Genomic DNA, 12,110 nt, shown 5'->3' on the forward strand with positions numbered 1-12,110 from the left:
CGGGGGATGGTGAAGTGTGAACTGTCCAGTTGTCTTTCAAAGCAGCAGTAGAAGTCATTCAGTTGATTTGCAAGGCACAGGTCATTGACAGAGTGGGGGGCTGTGGGTTTGTAGTTAGTAATCTGTCTGAGCCCCTTCCATACAGACGCGGGGTCGTTGGCTGAGAACTGGTGTTGGAGTTTCTCAGAGTACAGTTGTTTAGCATTTCTCACCGCCTTGCTAAACCTGTTCCTCAACTTCTTGAACTTGTTATTGTTCCCACTTGTGAATGTGTCTTCCTTCTGCAACCTTAGCTGTCTGAGCTTAGCTGTGAACCAGGGCTTGTCATTGTTATAACTCACCCTGGTGTGTGTTGGTACACAGCAGTCCTCACAGAAGCTGATGTGGGATGTTACAGCCTCTGTGTACTCATCCAGGCTATTGGTAGCAGTCCTGAACACATCGCAGTCAGTACAGTCCAAGCACGTCTGAAGGCTCTCTGCAGTCATGTTGTTCCACACCTTTGTAGTCCTTGCTGCAGGTTTCTTCAGCTTAAGTTTCTGCCAGTATGAGGGGATAAGGTGCACCATGGCATGGTCGGATTGGCCCAAAGCAGCACGGGGTATGGCGTGATAAACATTGGGGACTGTGGTGTAGCAGTGATCCAAGGTATTTTCCTCTCTGGTTGGGCATTTAATAAACTGTTGTTGGAGTCTGAGCTCCGCCGGGTCCGTTGATGAGAAGAGATTCACTGCACAGTCAAGGAGTAGTTGCAAGTCACCAGTTTATTCTCTGACAGATTGCAATCTGGGAGCAACCATCTGACATACATTCAGCATGTACAGGAAGAAGCTCAATCCATAAGTATCGGGTCTGTCCCTTTATAGGCCTTCTGGGGTGTCGCCCCCCCGTCTCGGTAATTTTCCCTTCGCCTGACTACAACACATCTTGACATTTGCTCTAGTTAGCCAGTGAGTACATGTTCCTAATTAATCAGTAAGTACGTGTTTCCTTCTTTTGTTAAGCATAAGTAAAAAATAAGTATCCGTTCTATGGTGGGTTCCTGTTTTCCTCGTGTCTCGGGCCAGGTCGTCCTGACCTGCTGGCGCACCGTCAGTTCCCAATTTCTCCAAACTGGGTGGGGTGAGATCACCCCGTCCTACCGGGCTAGTATCAGTTCCCAAATCTGATGTCTACATTATGTTAGACATATTATTAGAATTAGTAAGTAAATTATGATATGATTAACCCCTCACTGTTTACATTTTAGAAGTTTGTTGCTGACGTTTCCTTTGTTAAAGTCACTGAGGACAATAACTAGAGAATCCGGGTTGGTCCGCTCCACACTCTGTATCTGGTCAGCCAGCATGCGCTGCGTGTTTTTTACGTCCGCTTGTGGTGGAATGTAAACTCCGACTAGAATGAATGACGCGAATTCGCGAGGGGAGTTGAAGGGTTTGCAATTTATGAAAAATGATTCCAGGTCGGAGGAGCAGTGCTGAAGAATCACAGACACATCAGTACACCAACCGTTGTTTATAAAAAAGCATATTCCACCGCCCTTTGATTTGCTGTTGAGTTCCACGTCGTGGTCTGTGCGTAGAAGTTGGAAGCCCGCGTGCTGCAGTGCGAAGTCCGGTATGAGTCCACACAGCCACATCTCAGTGAAGCACAGGATGGAAGATGCGGAAAAGTCACGGTTTCTCACTACCAGTAGCTGCAGTTTGTCCAGTTTGTTGCACAGTGATCGTACATTGGAGAGGAATATCGCGGGGAGCGGTGTGCGGAGCCCCCGTCGGCGAAGGCGCACGAGCGCACCGGCGCGTTTGCCTCTCCTCCGGCGTCTCGCTGCGTGTGATAAGGTAAGAGCACCTTTAACCAGAATGTCCAAGATTTCAACTGGAGATACCAGAAAAGTTGGTAATAAATCCTCTGAGGTAGTTTTTCTGATGTTCAAGAGCTCTTCTCTTGTGAAAGTGCAGCAGGAGACTGAATTAACAAACAAAATAAAGCAAAACAGTGTGCACCAACACACCGAGGCAACCATCTGCGGCGCCATCTTGAAGTAGAGAGTTGGCCTTCTTCATGCTCTTCCAGAATATCTGGAGCCACTAACACTGAATCAATAAAAACTCTCATTCTCCTGAATGTCCCGTAACGTCCGGATACGTCCCTCTAACACTTCAATCTTCTCCGTCAGCCTAGGGACTAACTGACACTTCACACATGCAAACGTACCGCTAATGACTGGAGAAGAATAACTAAACATATTGCACTCAGAACACGGAACATGAGACATGGCGTTGTACTTATGTGAAACGGGAAGACAGATTACCCACGATGCTTTGCGAAGATGACACACCAACACTGAGAATTCCAACTCAGATGTTTAGATCCCTCCCCTTCCTTTGCTCCCAGGGAGCCATTATAGTGTATTTGATTATTTCAGTCCGAGTTGGAACTCGGATGAAAATGTCATGAAACGCCAAGAAAAATGTAACTTCCTATCGGAAACAGGCCTCTTTTATGACGTTCATGTCGGACAAAATTTTCTTGTCCGAGTTTCCCCTGTGACGTAATTTCAATATGGCGGATTACACACTCAACAGTAATTGTATTTTATAAATCTTTAAAAACGTTTATTTTGTTAAATGTATTAATAGTTATAAATGTAATTGCACGTGTTTGATTTAGAGAATGACCGTAAACAGTAACCTAGCATGCAGTATCAGATTTTTACCAGACTTGCTAGTGTCTTTGGTTTGTTTGTAGTTTGTTTGCCTTTCGAAAAAAGAATATCGCTATCAATGTACTAAAATATTTTATAAAGCTTTTAATGTGGTTCAACTAGTTTGTGTTTCTTGTTTGTTTGTCTCTTGGAAAAAATAATCTCACTCCAAATCTGCTAAAATATAAAGCAACAACACACAGCAGCGTGTTCATGGAGGCAGCCATGTTTGTTCCGAGATGTGGGAGCTCGAAAGGGAGATTGTCAGACATGATGTCACTCATCTTTGAATTTCCGAGTTCCAAGAGAAAAACAAATGCACCATTATACAGTGGTACCTCAGAACTCGAAATTAATCTGTTCAGAACTCCAGACCGAATCCTAAAAAGTTCGAGTTCTGATCGAGTTTTCCCCATAAGAAATAATGGAAAACCAATTAATTGGTTCCCGGCCCCAAAAAATTACACTGAAAAATGTTTGTTTTTTTTAGCATTTAAACGCAGAATGAACCGGACAAAACAAGAAAAGCATATACTGTACTAAACACATCTAAGCACATTTATCAAAACAGTAATTTATAAAGTAAGAAAATAAATGTATCCAAACAATGGGTAAGGTAAAAAAAAAAACAATGTGTCATGCCCTGATTGTCCGCTCCTTCCGTGTGCCACACCCCCTCGTTAACCCCGTGTGATCAACTGTTTCTGGTTGTTGTCATTAGTCCTTTGTATTTCGTCCGTTTTCAGTTTGTTTCCCCAGTCCGGTAAATTTATTGTCCATCTGATTTTTGCCTGCCTTACCTGTAATTAAACCCCGTATTCCCCGATACCCTGACGTCTGCGCCTTTGTCTCCATTCTGTCCCCGCTGGGCACAACAATATTATTATAATTAAATGTATTAATGGTTTATTATTAATATTAAAATAACAAGAAATCTATTTTTAAATGTATTTTATTATATAATAATTACTGTTACTATGGGAGGTATTTTCTGCATAAAATGAAAATGATAAAAAGAAAATACAATCTCCACTTTTACTTCCCAAAGTCTGTGCGTAAAAATCCTGCACAAATTAAAATTAAAATGAAATAGCACTATTTGCATTTAAATTTTCCACTCATGTATGAGTCAGATGTGAAAAATTGAAAAATAAAATTAAAAACCCTTTTTGTCTTTTCATTGTCCAATTTGACTTTTCATTTCCTACTTTGGCTTTTCATTTTCAAGTTCACTACATGCAAATATATGTTAATCGGAGCGGGGCGGTGGGCGGAGCTACTGATCACTGCTGAGCTTCTCAGTGCGTTTGCCGATTCCTTTCTCCTTGTGTTTCTTTCCCATGTGGCCCGTGTCGCCCAAACTAATGGCAAAGTCACACGCGGCTTAAAGGGACGGCGCATACGCGCTCAGCACCCCTCCTGCCTGCTCCGGACCTGTCCGATCCGGACCTGCCTGCCACGCCGCCTGCTGCTGTCGCCGATCTGCCCGCGGCACCGCCTGCTGCAGCCGCCGCCTCTCTGCCCGTCCAGCCCTGCTCGTCGGTCCTGCCTGTTCTCCCTGCTGCAGCTACCGCCGCTCTGCCCGCGGCATCGCCTGCTGCAGCTTCCGCCGCTTTGCCAGCGGCACCGCCTGTCCCGCCTGAACTGCCTGTCTCGCCTGTCCTGCCGGCGCCTGAACTGCCTGTCTCGCCTGTCCTGCCGGCGCCTGCACTGCCTGTCTGGCCTGTCCTGCAGGCGCCTGAGCTGCCTGAGGTGGCCGCGGTAGTTCATAATATCCATCCTCATTAACCCTCCGGAGTCTGAGGCCTCTCAGCCACCTTAGGGGTAGTCTGACATGCCTTGACATTTTAAAATATTTCACTACTTCATCTAAAAAACATTTATCCCAAAGTGCTTTTACATGTGATTTTATTCTGCACAAACTCAGCACCAATAATCTGAGACCACTTAGAATGTTATAATTCTATTTCTTGTTAAAATTTTATGTGGTTTGATTGCTAAAGTGTTAGAAAAAAAGAGTGACACTCCTTTTCTCAAAGTCAGTGGCCTGCACAATGAATGTTGATGAGATAGGTGTCCCCACACCTGTAGTAGTTTGCATACTGTCAATGGCCCATCAGTCTGGAATGTCACTGCACCCCACACCCATCACTTTGGAAAGGCAGTTTGAAACGCAAGAAAAGTTTATTGTTAGATGGATTAAAAAATTAACACTCTGGGGACGAGAGCATCGTCGACCGCGTATCTTTTGTCACGCCCCGCTCCGTCCGCTCCTGATGTGTGCCACGCCCACCTCATTACCTCGTGTTCAGCCCTAATTGTGATTGCCTGTGTCCTGTTAAGTCTAGCTTGTCTTGTGTATTTAGTCCTCGTCTGAGTCAGTCTTCCCCAGACTTGTCATTGTATTGTCCTTCGATGTCCGTACCTGTCCGTCTGCCTCCAAATAAACCCCGTTTCCCTGACGACCTGGCTGCTCTCGCCTGCTTCCCTTCTCGCCTCCCCGACGATCGTGACAGAATGACAAGTCTCCCGAACAACGCAACGCAGCAGGGCGAGGACCTCTGGCTCGTCCTGCTGCATGAAGTCGCGTTTTGGGGTGAGCAGCCGGAGATCAAGGAAGACCCCACGCTTTTCGGCTTGGTCCAACGAAGCCAGGAGCTCCTCCAGGGAGTAAACCCTAGGACAGAGGAGCGCAACATGGCGGAAGTACGCTCCCTCCTGAAGCAGCTCGTCCGCCGGGTTAGGGAGAAGCGGCTCCAGCCGCTTGTTAGCACAGAGGTAACTCCGCCCCCACCTACCGGTCCCGGAAGGAAGAAGAAGAAGAGGCGCAGGGGAAAAGGGGAAGAAGCCGCCCCAACTCTCTTCTTGGGGGCTTGCTCGCTGCACCCCGCCTGGGAGGACACCGCTGCTATCCGCCTGGCGAGCTTCCACGTGGAGAAACCACCTCCGCTGGAGGCTTATTTTTATCGGCCGGAGCGCCTGGGTCTAGGCGGGATACGTGCTGTGCGGGATGGCATTCCACGGGTCCCGAGAGCCCTTAAAGGGGCAGCGCTTAGTCGCTCGGCGCCCCTCCTGCCGCCCGTGCCGGACCCGCCTGCTGCTGCTGCCGCCGCTCTGCCCGCGACACCGCCTGTTGCTGCTGCTGCCGCCGCTCTGCCCGCGGCACCGCCTGTTGCTGCGGATGCCGCCGCTCTGCCCGCGGCACCGCCTGCTGCTGCTGCTGCCACGCTGCCAGCAGCTCTGCTTGACCCGCCTGTCCTGCCTGCTGCAGCTGCCGCCGCTCTGCCCGCGGCACCGCCTGCTGCAGCTTCCGCCGCTTTGCCAGCGGACCCGCCTGTCCTGCCTGTCCTGCCTGCAGTCCCTGCAGCTGCCACCACTCTGGCTGCAGCACCCGCCGCGGCGCCCCCTGCTGGCCGCGTGATGGCGGCGCCCCCTGCTGGCCGCGTGATGGCGGCGCCCCCTGCTGGCCGCGTGATGGCGGCGCCCCCTGCTGGCCGCGTGATGGCGGCGCCCCCTGCTGGCCACGTGATGGTGGCGCCTGCTGCGACGCCCCCTGCTGGCCGCGTGCTGGCGGCGCCCGCTGCTGGCCAAGTGACTGCGGCGCCCGCCGAGGTGCCCCCTGCTGGCCGCACACCCAAGCTGCCCTTCGAGGTGCCCCTTGCTGGCCATGTGACGGCGGCGCCTGTCCTGCCGGCACCTGACCTGCCCGTCTCGCCTGTCCTGCCGGCTCCTGAACTGCCTGTTTTGCCTGTCCTGCCGGCACCTGAACTGCCTGTTTTGCCGGTCCTGCCTGCACCTGAACTGCCTGTCCTGCCCACGGCCCTGCTTGAGGCCGCCTCTCCGGTCCTGCCCGCGGCCCTGGCTGCCCCGCCTGCGGCCACGCCCGCGGCCCTGGCTGCCCCGCCTGCGGCCACGCCCGCGGCCCTGGCTGCCCCGCCTGCGGCCACGCCCGCGGCCCTGGCTGCCCCGCCTGCGGCCACGCCCGCGGCCCTGGCTGCCCCGCCTGCGGCCACGCCCGCGGCTCTGGCTGCCCCGCCCGCGGCTCCAGCTGCATCACCTACGGCCACGCCCCCTGCTCTGCCCGAGTCTACACCCTCGGGCACCTCCTTCCTGACTCCCTCGCCCTTGCCCCGACAAGGCCAACACCACCCAGGACCCCGCCTTTCAGTGTCCCGTAAGGGCAGAGGACACAGGCGTCGGGTCCGGGTCCCGCCCTCCCTGCCCCCTGGCTCGCCCGTTCGGCCCCTGGCTGTAGCTCGGTGGCTGCCTGCGGGTCCTCCGGCTCGGCGTCGGCGGTCGCCGCCGGGTCCCCCCCTGGATCCTCGGTGCCGGTCCTCGGTCCCTCCTCCGGCTCCATGTCGGTCGCCTCCGGGCCCCCCTGCTCCGGCTGGGCGTCGGACGGCGCCTTCGCCGGCTCCGGCTGCGCCTCCGCCTGCCGCAGCTTCCCCCTCCTGCCTGCCTTCACTGGTGTTCCCTCCTGCTCCCTCCGTGTCCCCTCCGTCACTCCCTCGTCCCGTTCCCTTGGCCCCTGGGTGGTCCCCTCCTGCTCCCTCCTCCCTCTCCCCTGCGGCCCCTCCGGCCGCTGCCCGTCGCCCGCCTGGGTTCCCTCGTGCTCCCCTTGCTCCTCCTCCCTTTCCCTTTCTGCCTCCTGTCTCTGCTCCTCTGCCCTCTGTGTCTCCTCTGTTCACTCCTGGCCCCTCCGTGTCGCCTGTGGGTGTTCCCTCCGTGTCGCCCTTTTCTGTCTGTCTGTCCGCTTTTCCTGTTCTTTGTCGGGTTCTGTCCTTCGTCTCGTCCCTGTTCCTGTTTTGTGTCTCTGTCTTGTTCCCTGTTTTTGGTTGATGTTTTGCTTTGTCTGCAAAGGTCCTGTTCCCCGGTTCCGTCTCGTCCGTCGCCTCCTCTCGGGCGCGCCCGGTGTGCGCGCCTTTGGGGGGGGGGTTATGTCACGCCCCGCTCCGTTCGCTCCCGATGTGTGCCACGCCCACCTCGTTACCTCGTGTTCAGCCCTAATTGTGATTGCCTGTGTCCTGTTAAGTCTAGCTTGTCTTGTGTATTTAGTCCTCGTCTGAGTCAGTCTTCCCCAGACTTGTCATTGTATTGTCCTTCGATGTCCGTACCTGTCCGTCTGCCTCCAAATAAACCCCGTTTCCCTGACGACCTGGCTGCTCTCGCCTGCTTCCCTTCTCGCCTCCCCGACGATCGTGACATCTTTCTCATGTATTTCAGTTTATATCTTGCTGAAATCATTATGTAGAATCATGAAAAAAACACTGACTAAATCCCTAATCTGTCTTCTTTTCAAAACTTCCATTGTCGGAAGTATTAAAGTTTTTAGAATTAGGTTAATTAGGCAAAGAAGTAAACCATCTCACCTTTCTTTGTTTTACCTGCATCAGGAGCGTATAGTACTGCTCTCAGCTGAAGATCACTATTCACATTGTAAACAGGCTGGGTTTGACCAGGTGCACTTGTGATTACAGGTACACAGGCCTAACCCCCTGAGCCATGAACACAGGTATGAGATTCGTATCAGCAGATACTCACAACTGTGATATTGGTATCGAGATCAGACCAGACCAGAAAAAAATTATGTTGTGCCATCCCAAGCTATAGAACTGCTCCACCCGATATTGTTTATATACATATGGACAATATGTTTGATATCTTTCTTGTTCAGGGGGGTATTCCATGAAAGTAGCTAAAAAAAGGCAGACTTTCCCAATAAAGTCAGACTCAACCTACCTCCATCTCTAAACATAGCCTCACGTCGTTCCACGAATGCAGTTCAGTTTTAATCAAGGTTCATTCAAGACAGACTTGCATAGTCTCACTTAGTGCGCACACCCGCGATATTTAAGAAACCCAAATAAATGGATGAACGATAGATCGACCAAATGAGTCGGAAAGCCTGTGAAACGAGAGCGGTGTTTCTTTCCACCGCAGAATGAACGCTGCTGATGGAGCTGTATGAAAAATACAATGATGTAATAGTTTAAAAAAGCTAATACTGTGGCCATAAACACAAACAGGGAGCTGGTTTGGTAATGAACTGCAGACAGAATAAATGCATAAGTTACGTAAATGTTACAAGTGCTTGGTAGAGTATCATGGTGGCACAGTAGTTTATGCTGTCGCCTTATAATGCGAAAGTCCCTGGTTCGATCCCCATAGCCAACAGGAACCTGGGTTGATTTCTCACCTGTCATTATTACTGTATAATATTATTTGATCTCCGTAAAATACTTTAAATCACATCCGTGTGAAATGTTCTGCACAAATAACTGTATGTCTTTGCTATTTTAGTAGTAAACTTTCAAAGTAGACAGTGACTAAAATATAAATATATCTTCCTGTTCATATTATTTTAACGGATTTTTTTTACAATTACAGTAATTGCTTTTCATGTTTCACCTTTGTAATATGTGTACGCTTTTATTTTACAGTAAAATACCGTTATAACGGACTTCAAGGGACCTGGCAAAACAGTCCGTTACATCCAGAGTTGCTGTATGCCCTGAACACAACTACAGGATACCATTTACTCATGCCACACCTCAGCAGACACACTTGTGGTATAGATTGTTATATTGTACATGTAGTAATCCAACTTTACCTGACCAGATGCGTGACTATTAATAATCCCGATTACATATTTGCGCTGGATATCACCAGCACGCCACGCGCCTTGTAGGCGGAACTGCTTGTCCGTTACAGCCGAACAGAACTACAGCTAAAAGCGGCCCTGGGGACCAAATTATTTGTCCATTATAAGCGAAATTACGTATATGCGAGTCCGTTATATCCGATGCTTTTTCTGCATGTTCTTAAAGGCGCACGGCCGGGACCAGCTGACCTCGTCCGTTATAGACGATATTCCGCTATAAGCGAGTCCACTTTAATGGGATTTTACAGTAATTATTTTGGAATTAATTGGAATGCTAAGACGTGATTTTATATGCTTTATTATATTGATTATGTAGCAATCTCAGCTCTGTTCTCCATATTATGGAAGTATCACGCAGAGCTTTACTTCAGAAAAGATGGTTTTTATTCTCTGCTTTCTCGTCTTGCTTTCACTCACAGCACTGACTACACAGGGTTCCATTTTTTATATACGTATATACAAGACTCATTCTCCCGCTAAAATCATGTCATTTTGGTACACTTTACAGATTAACAAAAAAATTCAATCAGATAATGTAAAATATAATGTCAGATGAGGACATATAATTCAACAGATTACATGACATGAATAGTAAGATCGCGGAATTTCGTCCGACGGAACGATCTATTGGGAATCTGTTCCCACACGTCGGACGTTCTTTGAGACAACGCTAAACTAAGCGAGACAGTTAGCCTGGTCCGGACCAGGCTTGTTTGCAGGCCTAAATTACCATGGTATTTCAGCGGGGATTCATTTAAGACACGTTGATGGAACGGAACTCTCACTTAAGTAAGACTGACTTGTCGAAATGTCAGACTTTCCCTTAAGCCTGCTTCATGGAATACCCCCCAGGAGGCAAAACATTTGGGTTGGCCTGAGGAACACATTTATTCACAGTTGAGGGAACCAGATATTGTCATGGTTTGGACATTGTAATGAATGTTATTGTGTATAGTAAATACAACTCTAACTCAACTGAGCAAAGAATGAAAAAGTTGCTCATTATTATTTTAGCAGATATGTTTGTCCAAAACAATGTACCAGTGACGATTAGAGAGCAGAGTCAGAGAGTGTCCCTTGAGCAATACTAAAGCCCTTGCTCAAGGGCCCAAAGGGCTCTACTGATCACAGGACTTGAAATGGTGACCTTCCAGGAACAGGCACAGAGTTCTAACCCACAGAACTGCACATCACTTCCCAGTCCACTTTAGACCAATAAATATGTAATTACACTTCAACCAAGATTGCAAAAGGCTATATCATGGTGTTTTTGTAACTTTCATAAGTATATAAGTTTTCATATGTAGCATGAACATCAAGTTAATCTGTTGTGAAATTCATAAACCAAAGAACATTGCTCTACTCATTCGACATTCTGGTAATGTTAGGAGGGGGTGCCTTCACTGAAAAAACTGAAGAACAGAATTCATGTTAAAGAACATAGCCATATAGGATTTCTGCAAGTCCTTCACATGTAGTAAGTGATGTAGTAAAGATGCTGATTCGATATTTTGGGAATTCTGCAACAGGAAAATACATGCCCGTGTAACTTGTCATCCATGTCACTACATTTTCTTGTGGATGGATTATGTTGTAATTAGAAAATGATGTTTTCATTTCTTCACTGTCACACCCAGCTCCGTCCGATCCTCGTGTGTGCCACGCCCACCTCGTTACCTCCTGTTTCTGCCTGATTGTTCTCACCTGTTGCTCGTTACCCTCAGCTTGTCTTGTGTATTTAGTCCACGTCTCGGTTAGTTTCCCCCAGATTTGTCATTGACGTTTGTAGATGTGCTTCCCCCGGTCCTGTCTTCGGAATAAAACCCTGTTTTGTTGACTTCCTGGCTTGGCTTGCCTCCTTCCCCGCTCGCTTGCAGTGCTTTATGTGACATTCAATTAATCTAAATGTTTTAATATGTGTATTATCATGCAAAATGGCTTAAGTGATTATATTTATTAAATTCCTGCTTAAGAATTCATTGAATCAAATGAATTTATATAAATGTATGTAAAATTGCAGCCATCTGGGATAATGTTTTAAAAATCTATTTTATTATTATTACTGTTTTGTTTTAAAGTATTGATGACTTAAGTTATAGGACATAGCCCTGCTTGAGGTTTTTAGGAGAATAATGACTAGAGGCAGGGTCTGCTGGGCTTAAAGGGGACAGCATCTACTTGTTACCGATGTTATTGTTTTTTCTAAGAGGATATATTCCCCCTTGCTCTCAGATTCCCATATTGTTTACTAGTATCACATCACATTACTTTAGTTTTCCTGTTATTTAGTCATAAAATAAAGAAATAAAGCTGGTAGCGTGATAACCAAGATAACCCTGATTACATCAGTACCGCTGATAATTGTGTTGTTACTTAACATCATGACTCAAGATTGTTATGGAAAAAAATAGCTTGTAAAAATATCACAGAATGCTGCTGTGGTTGCATAAGAACATAAGAAATTTACAAACGAGAGGAGGCCATTCGGCCCATCAAGCTCGTTTGGGGAGAACTTAGCTAATAGCTCAGAGTTGTTAAAATCTTATCTAGCTCTGATTTAAAGGAACCCATGGTTTTAGCTTCCGCTACAATAGCAGGAAGACTATTCCATACTCTGACTACACGCTGTGTAAAGAAGTGCTTCCTCAAATTTGTTTTAAAATGTTCTCCCGCTAATTTCCACTTTTGGCCACGAGTTCTAGTATTTAGACTAATATTGAAATAGTCATTTGGCTGAACAGC

The sequence above is a fragment of the Paramormyrops kingsleyae genome, chromosome 21 (genome assembly GCF_048594095.1).
Source record: "Paramormyrops kingsleyae isolate MSU_618 chromosome 21, PKINGS_0.4, whole genome shotgun sequence".
In the NCBI taxonomy this organism is placed as follows: Eukaryota; Metazoa; Chordata; class Actinopteri; order Osteoglossiformes; family Mormyridae; genus Paramormyrops; species Paramormyrops kingsleyae.